The 13,490-nt window shown below is 38.7% G+C and overlaps 1 pseudogene; it reads right to left on the reverse strand.

Annotated features, from left to right (window-relative positions):
* Positions 1-3,498: 3,498 nt before the first annotated feature.
* Positions 3,499-4,236, reverse strand: LOC145095477 (secreted RxLR effector protein 161 pseudogene; annotated as a pseudogene).
* Positions 4,237-13,490: the final 9,254 nt, after the last annotated feature.

Below are 13,490 nucleotides of genomic sequence, written 5' to 3' on the forward strand. Positions count from 1 at the left end.
TGTCTGCTAGATTTGTTGTAAGTATTTTCTTTCTCATTTAAATTTCGTTGATTTATATATATACACAGACCACACGAATTAAAAGATAGATATATAGGGATTACTAATTTGAAAGGTGATCTAAACAGAGCACAAAACGACCAAGGCTATTTTGGATATCAGCAATGGTTCCTTTGATTGATATATAACGAAATTAAAAGTACACTAATCAGTTTTTACTTATTTATTTATTTGTGTGTGTGTAAATATATACAGATTGGGGAATTAAAGAACCCCATTATAGTTAAGCATTTCTATCACTAGGGGTAATAATGTAATTTCTGGTAACAACGTAACATGTTTTGCTTTCAAATGTTTCTCTCTTGTTTACTGGGAATTTAACATCTCTAATGTAATTTACCATCTCTAGTGGTGTTCTTTGGCAGGAAAACAATGGTGATGATGTCTTCTTTGATTGGGCATGTTTCTTTTGATTGGGTTTTACTAGTTAAATAGATAAAAAAAAATCAATTCTCTTGATGATCTTATTGTATAGTTGTGAATTTTGATAGATATGGAGCACATTGTGATCCAAGGGAAAGAAAATATAAATGTGTGGTACAATTCTTGAGATTGACATGAAGAAGATAAAAGGAATCATGAATTCTATTTCTGTTGGAATGAAATCATAAATTCCAATTCTGTTGGAATGAAATCATGAATTCTAATTCTGTTGGAATCTAAACTACAATTTGGTTTTGTTTTCACAGAAATGGACCACATTGTGATCTAAGGGAAAGAAAACATAAACGTGTGGTATAATTCTTGAGATTGACATGAAGAAGATAAAAGGAATCATGAATTCCAATTCTATTGGAATGGAATCATAAATTCCAATTCTGTTGGAATCTAAACTACAATTTGGTTTTGTTTTCACAGAAATGCTTGAAGAACGGACTGTGAAATTGAAGGTGATTCTAAGCAACATTATTCTTTTATAATGTATTAGTGTCGTTGTTAGATTTTGATGTTTTCTTTCCTGTTTTGACAGTTTTTTTAGTTTTATTCTTTAACAATAAATGTAATTATTAACAATTGTTACCCGTATTCTATAAGAAATAATGTATCTTTTGTTTTTATTCCTCAATTAATTGTTCAAGAATTTGTTATTCTACAAGAACTTTTTAAAGTCGTGATTAAGAAATAGGTTCGAGAATATTTTTATTATTTATGGTTCAAGAACATTTTTATTTTTGAATATACTCAAAAATACATTTTGTCAGAATGTCCGAATTAAAGAATTATAATTCGTAAAATCAGATTTTTAAAATTTATAGAATCTATGATCCCTTAAAATATGCAATTTTCCTTTATTAAATCTATATTAATTGACTAAATACCATTGTAATTAAATTAGATGATATTTTTCAATTATATTTAATTCAATAATATATATTAATCACTTTCTTAAAATAAGTAAAACTGATTGGCCCACATTTATGCATATAATAACACAATAATTACTTTGAATAAAATAACCTAAGCCTATATACACATACCCAACTTAGTGTTGGTCATTTGGCAATATTTCTCCATACCACCATAGCAATCTAAAGATTGGAACATCCTTCAGCTGTATAATAGAAATAAATGCAACATTTCGTACCTCAAACTTCTTGTTATGCCTCAAGTTCTTTAAAATTCCCTATATGTGAAAAAAAATACAACCATCAGTTACAATCATGAAAATTAAAAGAGTGTAAAAATGAGATGAAAACAGAAAAAGAAAAGTGGAACCCTTGCTCTTCCGCTATGACAGAACCCCTAATTTCTCAATGGATATACAAAATTGGAAGCCCTACTCTCCATGTGTATTAGCATTGCAATGTGCTCACATAAATAAAATCTAAATAATATATGTCTAACGGGAAAGGGTATACAAAATTGCAAGATATGAAAAAAATGAATATTCATTCACCAACAAATTTAATATAAATTGAATTTCCGTGATTGTAGAAAAGGAAAAAAAAAGTGATATTACTGAAGGTTAAATTAAAATTTATTCCGACTACCATCTGCAGCAATAACTCGTGGCATGTCCAAACTTAAAGCAACCAATGATCCTTGATTTATAGTTTTATTTGATGAGTTATCCTGCTCAGATAATGGTTACAATTTAATAATCATATTAATTTGATTTTAGGAAATTAATGGAAAAAAGGGGAACTAAATCAAACCTTTGAAATTGAGTAATGATTGTCCTAAGCATACAACATGAAAGTCAAAGTTGCCTTGAAAAAGGATGAATAGTTTTGACAGAGATCTTGAACTTGAGCTGGCATCGTATATTAGCCCTAAGCATAATGATTATCCATCTGACAAATATTTTTACACAAGGGACACTATATGTGACTACATTTAAACAGAAGTTAGTGTTAAAATGAATGATTTTGAAGGGAAGGCATGTAAAATAATTTGGTTATGCATAAAATCGTTTTGTGAGACATAAAATATGAAACTTTATGATAACACCATGCATTTGTTTCTTCCAAAAACTTTACTTCATTGAACTTTCCCGGTTTTTTCTTCGAGTTAGATGAAAAAATAGCAATTCAGGCGTACCTTTGTGTCCTTAAAGTACCTTTATGGTGCATCAATCACTCTTCCAAACCTTACACTACTACAAAATATATATATATATAATAACGTGAGAGATGATACCGAATGTGTAAAACTGCACACTATTAAAATTAAACATGATTATAATTACTCTGTTGTAGCTTGTTATCATGGACATGAATAAGAAGATTAATGGCCTGATCGCATGAGAAAGCTCATCTACTGACCTGAAGCTTTCCACTCCAAGCAAATGCATCAATATATTTCCCAATACAACATAAAAATAGAAAAAAAGTATTGCTTTATAAAAGTGTTCCATAAATTTCAGGTTATAGCACCAAAACCCAAATTTTGTTTGTTAAGCCAAATTGCACAATCCAATACCATACCTTCTTTCCGAATCCTTGAAAATATTTCCTTTAGATGCAGTTTATTCGGCCAACTTAAACTCAAAACTGAATAAACACCATATTTACACAACATTAATCACATGCTACTATATCAACCTTATATTGAATATGGAAACATAAATTCTTCACCAAACATGCACACCATAATTGAAAATTTTAAAATTAGGAAGTCAAAGAACACAGGTGTAAGTTTTTAATGTTAGTATTCATGTGCAAATGTTGGTTCAGCCCTGTTGTGATCAAAACTAGTATACCCAAATAAAACAAAAGGCACAGTTGCAGAGAAAGATTCCCAGTTTTCTTCTTTTATTCCGGATAATTAAAACAAAGACTTACAAGGCTTTTAAATAACAAACAAAACAAAGTAACTACAAAGCTAAAACTGAATAAACGTGTGCTCCTAAATGGGTGGCAAATAAGCCCCTTATTCCTATTGACAAGGTCAATTAAAGACCAAATCAGAATTACTTTTTCCTCCACATACTCCCCTTTAATTTTGACCTTTGTCCTCAAGCCTTATAACTCCCAAAAGATCTCTCATCTCTAAGAACTTGGGTCTTGGCAAAGCTTTTGTCAAGGGATCTGCTCTTTGTTCCTCACCACTAATGTGTTTCACATCAATTTGCTTCCTTTCAATACAACCCCGTATGAAATGAAACTTAGTGTCAATGTGCTTGCTCCTCCCATGAAAAACTGGGTTCTGCATAAGGGCTATGGGTGATTTGTTGTCTACATACATCCTGACACTTTCTTCCTTCCAACCAGTTAGCTCCTTCAGCAAACTTCTTAACCATAGTGCTTGGCATGCTGTTGCGGTTGCAACCATGAATTCTGCTTCACACGAAGACAAGGCTACAGTTTGTTGTTTCTGGGATGACCATGTTATTGGATTCCCAGAAAAGTAAAATACCATCCCTGTTGTGCCCTTTCTACCATCAACATCCATTCCATAGTTGCTATCACTGAAGCCAATCAACTTTCTGTTTCCGCCTTTCTTGTATACTAAACCAAAGTTGGTTGTTCCCTTTATGTACATTAAAATATGTTTGACTGCCTTAAGGTGGCTTTCGTTTGGAGATTCCATGTACCTACTCACTACTCCAACTGAGTAGCTAAGGTCCGGTCTCGAGTGAATGAGGTAACGGAGGCTGCCAATAAGTCGCCGGTAGTCAGTGGCATTGACTGACACTCCATCTTCATCTTTTGTTAGAGCAAGCCTTGGTTCCATTGGGTATTTTGATGGATTACAATCTCCCCATGCCTGCTATTTGTAATATCTTCTTAGCATACCCAGTTTGGCTGATTGTGATACCTTCTTGCCCTTGTTGGACTTCTATTCCCAGGTAGTAGGATAGACTTCCCATATCACTCATGTCAAAATTCTTTACCATCCGCCTTTTGAATTCGCCCACCAACTCCTCGCTTGTACCTGTCATGATTAGGTCGTCCACATAAACACCCACAATCAAGGTGTTATTAGGTTTCCTGAGCTTGTATACGGCATATTCCTATGGACACCTTTCGAATCCCATCTCTTTCAAGGTCTTGTCAAGTCGATCATTCCAAGCTCTTGGTGCTTTTCGCAAGCCATAGAGCGCCTTGTTATGCTTGTAGACCGTGTTTTCTTTTCCAGCAATGAAAAAACCTGTTGGTTGAGTAACATACACCTCTTCCTGTAGGATTCCTTTCAAAAATGTAGATTTCACATCCAAGTGATGGACTTTTCCACCCTTCACTTGCTGCCAATGCCAGTACCAAGCGAATAGTCTCCAGACGAGCCACCGATGCAAAAGCCTCATCAAAATCTACACCCTTTTGCTGTACATATCCCTTTGCAATGATTCTTGCTATTTTGTTACTTTCCCTTCTGCATTCTTTTTCAACTTGAATACCCACTTCAGCCCTATCGCCTTTTGCCCTTTAGGAAGATGAGTTAATTTCCATGTATTGTTGTTTTCAACTGATTCCAGCTCTTGTTTCATCGCATTTCTCCATTCTTTGTCACTTGATGCTTCTTCATACGTGGTGGGTTCTTCACCTGCGTACATTAGCATCTCTGAATCATCTTCCAGCTCCAGGGTTTCGTTATAGATGTCTGTCAAGGTTCTAAATCCTCGAACAAGAGTATCATCGTACGTGGACCTGTCTATGACTTCTTCTGATGCTGGAATCATGGAGTTCCCTGGACTAATTGGGACTTCGCTCATAGGAGGTGAATGGTCGAGTAGTGTTTTGGATGACTGATACCCATTTGATGGCGAACTAGGGCTTCCAATTTCTCCTAATGCTGGATCGAGTTCCTCCATTGTATCTTGGGCTATTCCTTCACTAGGGAATCTGCCCAAGTATTACTTAGTATTGGGGCTTCACAGTGGACTTTAGCTGTAACGCCCGGGTTTCAGGGCTAAGCATTTTTGTCAATGTAATAGTTTAGGTCAACTCTTGTAACTCTTTTTGAAGTAATAAAGATGAAATATTTGAGTATTATGTGAATTATGTGTGTTTAGGTGTTTATTATTTAATTATAAATGTATAATTAATAAAAAATAAAAATGAACGTCAAAATTAAAGTGTGAGATAATCCCAATATCTCTACATAAAGTTGTAGAATATGTCTCAAGGTTTCCGTGCATATAAGGAACGCCGAAATCCGAGTTATAACGAAGAAGTTATGACCCGTCGAAGTTTCGCGACAGAACCGGCACGATACCGGGAAGCGTAAATAGTGAATTTACGATAGAGCGAGATTTAGCCTTAGCGCTCTAAACGAAAGTCGTAGAATATGTTAAACTAAGAACATCGATAAAAAGAACGCCCAAATCTGACTTCGTATGAGGAAGTTATGATTTTTCTAAGATTTAGCATAGCAGTGCACAACCCGAAATCTGAATTTTAGATCGGTCGATTTTTAGCAGACGGGATCTAAATGAAACTTGTAGTACTCGTAAATACCAATGCGTGGATATAAATAACGTCGATAATAGAGCTCGTATGCGAAAGTTATGGACGAAGCTTAGTCCCTACTTTTTGAGCGCGTCGAATTCGATACAGTTTTGTAAATCCGAGATAGAATGAGAATTAGCCAACGAGGTCTAAATGAGAGTTGAAGATCTCATTAATAGGAGCCCAACGGTATAAAGACGGACAAAAACGGAGCTCGTATGCGAAAGTTATGGACGAAGCTTAGTCTCTACTTTTTGAGCGCGGCGAATTCGATACAGTTTTGTAAATCCGAGATAGAATGAGAATTAGCCAACGAGGTCTAAATGAAAGTTGAAGATCTCATTAATAGGAACTCAACGGTAAAAAGACAGACAAAAACGGAGCTCGTATGCAAAAGTTACGGACGAAGCTTGGAGACTACTTTACTATACAATTCCTATAAATAAGAGATGAACTCTTCATAATTTCCTCACACCTTCAAACCTTTCTTTCTCTCTCTAACTTCTCTCTAACCTCCCTAAACCCCTCCCAAGTCTAGGGAACCTCCCTATCACGAGAAGAAAGCCCCGGAGCGCCCGATGGCTCCGAGAAGAAAAGCTTTCGGCTCGGAAACGCTGCTCTAGCGAAGCCCGGTTTTTAATAAAAACCCATTGTAAGTGAGTTACGCCTATACTATATTTAATATAGCTTTTATTTAATTATAGTAACATTATTAGGACCTTAAAATAATTATTTGGGCTATTATTATGAGTTATATTGAGTGTTATTTAACGCTTATATAATAGTAATAATAGCTAGACTATTAATTAGTCGCGATTAACGTTAAAACTAAACTCTAGTGGTATTAATACAAGGTTTTGGTCAAGGAAAAATTGTTTTAAGAAGTAACGAAGAGCTGTCCGAGTGCCGAGTCACCACCTTACCGGGTGAGTGCATAGTTACTTTCAGCTTACACATAGATATGAAGTATTTTATATAAATTACGTGCTATGTGTGCATATTACCTGAATACTTGCTATCTATGCTAGATGAACATTTTTATACATGTTTTCAAAGATTTAAACTGTATATTTATTTTATACCTACGAAAATGTTGGGGTAAAACATGGGTAGATGTATTAGTTGCTGTGTGATAAAATGAAATAATGAGAGGCCTCGTTATAGATGTTATTGATGATCAAGTCATCTAGTGGAGTATAGATGACGACCACGGACTATTCTAGACAGTCCAGTGGAACACTAGCAGGCTCGCAACCTGTAGGTGTTTATTCGAACTGTGTGTTTATTTGAACTGTGTGCTCACCAGATGTACTCCATCCCCCACATGGTTGCCTTAAGGACATTTATTGTTGAGGAATCCCCTTAGCAGTAGTGTCCGTCCCGATGATAATCCTTAGGATAGGTCCCTTATGATAGATGCTTAGGGACGTAATGTGAGGATAACGGGAACGGGTAATCGGGTTTGTTTAATTTAATGAAGTTAATAAACTTATTTATTGTGGGTTGAAAACCCTATGTGCTCACCAGGCTCCCAAGCCTGACCCACTTAGTTTTATGTCTTACAAGTAGTGGCGCTTGAGCATAGATATGATGTTGGACGAGGGATTATGAATATAGGCCTGTAGATATGAAATAATGTAGTAAGGCTTATATTGTACTGTTTATGCTTTCGATCTGTACGAACATGACATCCCAAGTCTTTTAATGAAATACATTTCTACGGAAATGCTTTTGATAAATCTTTATCATATTTTGTTTTGGGACAAATTCCGCAACACTTTCATTTAAAATGTTACTCTGATTTTTAAACAAAGCATAAACAAACCGGTTTTTTCTGGCCGTGATTTTGGGGATGTCACAGTTGGTATCAGAGCATTAGTTTAAGCGAACTAGGAATATGGATTTATTTCTAGACTTAAACTTAGAATGCTAAGCGATGATTGTGAGGTGTGAGCACTAGTTTATTTTAGGAATTATGCCTAAAATGCTTTATGTGCTAAATGCCTTGTGCGTAATATGCTATTATTTGTTCGGATCCATGGTCTGTTGCCGACCGGATCTGGAAACCTTATGTGTTTAGGATTCTAAACGTACGACTACGATATTAGAACTAGCATGTAAACGTTTCGGAGTGATAAGGATGATTGAAACGTTTATCCTAAATAAAGATCTAAATTCACCTTATTCGGTGTATAGATCAAGATGGCAAGGACCCGTAGCGGAAACGTGAATGCAAATGGAAACAGAAACCAACCCCCAGTGATTGAGCAAATACCGGTTGTGGAAGCCGCTGTTGAGCCAATAACAATGGCCGGAGTGCAAGCAATGATCAAAGCGATGTTGGATCGTCAAATGGAGGAAACTAGACGTTTTCTCCAGCAAAATCGTGAGGAAGCCACTATTCAGATCGAACAGCCCGAGTTGAACAAAGGGCAGACTGAGGAAGGAGACTACAGTGGAACTGTTGGTCAAGTCAACCCACCAATAGTTCAACAAAATAACCAAGATGGCGGATTCGAGAGAAATGGATGCAAGTACAAGGATTTTCAGACTTGCAAGCCATCGACTTTCACGGGAAAGGAAGATCCAATCGGAGTCATGGATTGGATCTCAGAAATGGAGTTAGCTTTCATGATGTGCGGTTGCAGAGGAAAGCTACAGACTACGTTTGCAGTGCGTCAGTTTCGAGGAGGCGTTGTACGTTGGTGGAATACCTTGGGGAAGACTTTAAGCCCCAACAATCCCCTGCAACTGACATGGGTAGAATTTCTGGTGCAATTCAAACGAAAGTACTGCTCAGCTCAAAACCTGCTCGAGCTAGAGAACCAGTTTCTAACCCTGAAGAAGGGAAGCATGTCAATCGATGAATACACGAACAACTTCACAGAAAAGATGGAGTTTGCCTTGCGTCTTGTTTCGGATGAGCTGACGAAAATTGATAAGTACGCAAAGGGATTACCATGGGAGTACGCGGTGCCAATGCGTCAGGCACCTACTTTGGAGGTAGCTATCTGGGCTGCCAAGTCTGTGGAGGATATGATTAAGGGAAGAGCTGCCAGCAAGGTCAAGGTTGGCGAGAAGAGGAAATTTGAAGGGTCTGCTAAACCCAACAAAAAGAAGAGCAAGTTCGGTTCAAGGAAGTTCGGGGGAGGAAATGAATTTAAATGGTGCGAGAAGTGCAAGAAGAAGCACTCGGGAAAATGTGGCGAGGAAGTAACCTGCTACCAGTGTGGGAAAACGGGGCACTATGCAAATGAGTGCACCACCAACAAGAGGGTGTGCTACGAGTGTCGTGAAGAAGCGCATATTGCTAAGGATTGCCCAAAGAAGAAAGATGCGGGAAGACCCAACATACCACCGAAGCCGAAGGCGAGAGCCTTCCAGATGACGCTCGAGGCTGCGAAGGAGGCAGCAGACGTCGCTTCAGGTACCTTTCTTGTAAATGGTTTGCCTGCAAATATACTATTTGATTCCGGAGCCAACTACTCTTTTGTGTCGCATAAATTTGGTGGGAAATTAGCATTGCCTGTAGAAAAACTTGATAATGCCCTAATTATAGAAGTTGCCAGTGGCAAATTCGTACCTGTTAGTAATCGTATTAGGAACATCGTCATTGACCTAAACGGAAACGAATTCCACGAAGAGCTATTACCCATAGAGTTAAACGGTTTCGACATCGTTTTGGGTATGGATTGGCTTAGCGCCAACGATGCTGAGATTCAATGCCGAAAGAAGATAGTAAGGGTGAACCCACTCGGAAAGGAATCATTTATGGTGTATGGGGACAAACGCAGAGTAAATTCTGGAATCATATCCCTGATGAAAGCCAGGAAATGTTTGTCCAAGGGATGTGCATCATACTTGGCATTCGTAATCGATGCTAAGAAGGAGAAGAAAGAGGTGCAGAATATACCGGTTGTGTGTGATTATCCGGAAGTCTTTCCCGAAGATCTTCCCGGATTACCACCTGATAGACAAGTGGAGTTCCGAATAGATTTGTTACCAAGGACGACACCAATAGCGAAAGCACCTTACCGATTAGCACCGGTGGAGATGAAGGAGCTTATGACGCAACTTTAGGAGCTGTTGGACAACGGTTTCATTCGACCTAGTTCATCACCCTGGGGAGCTCCGGTGTTATTCGTGAAGAAGAAGGACGGAAGCATGAGAATGTGTATAGACTACCGAGAGCTGAACAAGGCAACGGTGAAGAACAAGTATCCATTGCCGAGGATTGACGACCTATTCGATCAGCTGCAAGGTTCGAGCTACTTCTCAAAAATCGATCTTAGGTCGGGATATCATCAGCTGAAAGTGAGATATCAGGATATCAAGAAGACTGCGTTCAGAACGAGATACAGACACTACGAGTTCTTGGTTATGTCGTTTGGACTAACCAATGCTCCAGCAGCATTCATGGATTTGATGAATAGGGTTTGTAAACCATTCCTCGATAAATCTGTGATAGTGTTCATCGACGACATTCTCATCTACTCGAAAAGCCAGGAGGAGCATGGCAAGCATCTACGATAAGTGTTGGAAGTATTAAAGAAGGAGAAGCTTTACGCTAAGTTCTCCAAATGCGACTTTTGGATACGAGAGGTCCAGTTCTTGGGTCACGTGGTTAACCAGGAAGGGATAATGGTTGATCCCGCAAAGATCGAGGCTGTAATGAAGTGGGAACGTCCAAAGAGTCCCACGGAGATCCGAAGCTTTCTAGGATTAGCCGGATATTATCGACGATTTATCCAAGGCTTTTCTTCAATAGTTGCTCCATTAACAGCATTGACCCACAAAGGAGCTACGTATACGTGGAGTGAGAAGCACGATGAGGCATTCGAGAAGCTAAAGAAGAAGTTATGTGAAGCACCGATACTTTCTCTACCCGATGGAGTTTGAGGATTTCGCGGTTTATAGTGATGCATCTGGAGTCGGGTTGGGTTGTGTTTTGACCCAAAGAGAAAAGGTGATAGCATACGCATCTCGACAATTGAAAGAGCACGAAAAGAACTACCCCACTCATGATCTGGAGTTGGCAGCGGTAGTTTTTGCCTTAAAGATATGGAGGCATTACCTCTACGGCACGAAGTGCAAGCTCTTCACTAATCATAAGAGTCTCCAGTATCTCTTTAATCAGAAGGAGTTGAACATGAGTAACGACGCTGGCTAGAACTTCTCAAGGACTACGACTGTGAGATACTTTACCACCCAGGTAAAGCAAATATTGTTGCTGATGCTCTCAGTCGGAAAGTCAATCTTGAAAGGAAAAGGCCAAGAGCGTTAAGAATTGAAGTCGTCTCAACGATTGTGGAAAGTATCAGGAAAGCTCAAGAAGAAGCTTTAGAGAAAGATGACCGAAAGGAAGAACGTTTGGGAAGAACGTTAGTGTTCGGTACAAACAGTCGAGGACTGAAGGTATTCCAAGATCGAATTTAGGTACCTAAGACGGGAGGAATAAGAGATCTTCTGATGGAAGAAGCACACAAGACCATGTACTCGATTCATCCCGGTAGCACTAAAATGTATAGGGACCTAAAACCCTACTACTGGTGGCCGACGATGAAGCTCGATGTTGCGAAGTATGTGGCCGAGTTCGTAACATGTGCGAGGGTTAAGGCACAACATCAGAAACCGTATGGGAGTTTAGAACCTTTACTTGTACCCATGGGTAAATGGGAAGACATCACCATGGATTTTGTGACTAAACTGCCCAGGACGAAGAACGGTCACGACATGATTTGGATAGTCGTGGATCGTTTCACCAAGAGTGCACACTTCATAGCAGCCAATGAGAAGTGGTCTATGGATAAGCTTGCAAATGCTTACGTGAAGGAAATTGTAAGACTTCACGGTGTCCCTCTTACGATTGTATCAGATCGTGATAGTCGTTTCACATCGAGGTTTTGGAGGAGTCTACAAGAGGAGTTGGGTACAAAGTTGTGTTTGAGTACTGCTTACCATCCGCAAACCGATGGTCAGAGCGAAAGAATGATTCAGACATTGGAAGATATGTTGAGAGCATGTACCCTCGAATTCCAAGGAAATTAGGACGAGCACTTACCTCTGGTAGAATTCTCCTACAATAATAGTTTTCACTCGAGCATCAAGATGGCTCCTTATCAAGCCTTGTATGGGCAGAAGTGTCGTACGCCGTCTTGTTGGCTTGAAGCCGGAGAGAAGCAGTTTATGGGCCCCGAGATAGTCCATGAGACTGCTGAGAAGTTGAAGGTGATTAGGGAAAGAATGTTAGCAGCTCAGGATCTTTAGAAGAGCTATGCTGACAAGAAAAGACGACCGATGAACTTCGAAGTTGGGGATTCCGTTTTGCTTAAAGTCTCACCGTGGAAGGGACTTATACGATTTGGGAAACGAGGAAAGTTGAGTCCAAGGTTTATTGGACCATTCAAATCTCTTCAGAAGATTGGGAACCAAGCTTACAAGCTGGAATTGCCCGAAGAACTCGATGGTATTCATAACACCTTCCATGTGTGTTATTTGAGGAAATTCAAGGGAGATGTTCCCGACATAATTCCAATCTCAGAGTTAAGGATGGATGAGAACAAAAGGCTGATCGAGGAGCCTGAGGCAATTGTTGACCGTAAGACTAAGAAGTTACGACGCAAGATGGTCGACTTTGTGCTAGTCCGATGGAAACATTCGAATGGGCCGAATCTCACTTGGGAAACAGAGGATGACATGATGAGTCGCTATCCACATCTGTTTGCTGATGCATGATTCCGGGACGGAATCATCCTAAGGGGGAGAGAATTGTAACGCCCGGGTTTCAGGGCTAAGCATTTTTGTCAATGTAATAGTCTAGGTCAACTCTTGTAACTCTTTTTGAAGTAATAAAGATGAAATATTTGAGTATTATGTGAATTATGTGTGTTTATGTGTTTATTATTTAATTATAACTGTATAATTAATAAAAAATAAAAATGAACGTCAAAATTAAAGTGTGAGATAATCCCGATATCTCTACATAAAGTTGTAGAATATGTCTCAAGGTTTCCGTGCATATAAGGAACGCCGAAATCCGAGTTATAACGAAGAAGTTATGACCCGTCGAAGTTTCGCGACAGAACCGGCACGATACCGGGAAGCGTAAATAGTGAATTTACGATAGAGCGAGATTTAGCCTTAGCTCTCTAAACGAAAGTCGTAGAATATGTTAAACTAAGAACATCGATAAAAAGAACGCCCAAATCTGACTTCGTATGAGGAAGTTATGATTTTTCTAAGATTTAGCATAGCAGTGCACAGCCCGAAATCTGAATTTTAGATCGGTCGATTTTTAGCCGACGGGATCTAAATGAAAGTTGTAGTACTCATAAATACCAACGCGTGGATATAAATAACGTCAATAATAGAGCCTGTATGCGAAAGATATGGACGAAGCTTAGTCCTTACTTTTTGAGCGCGACGAATTCGATACAGTTTTGTAAATCCGAGATAGAATGAGAATTAGCCAACGAGGTCTAAATGAGAGTTGAAGATCTCATTAATAGGAACTCAACGGTAAAAAGACAGACAAAAACA

This window comes from Lactuca serriola, chromosome 3 (assembly GCF_051521515.1).
Source record: "Lactuca serriola cultivar US96UC23 chromosome 3, Lser_US96UC23_V15, whole genome shotgun sequence".
Lineage (NCBI taxonomy): Eukaryota > Viridiplantae > Streptophyta > Magnoliopsida > Asterales > Asteraceae > Lactuca > Lactuca serriola.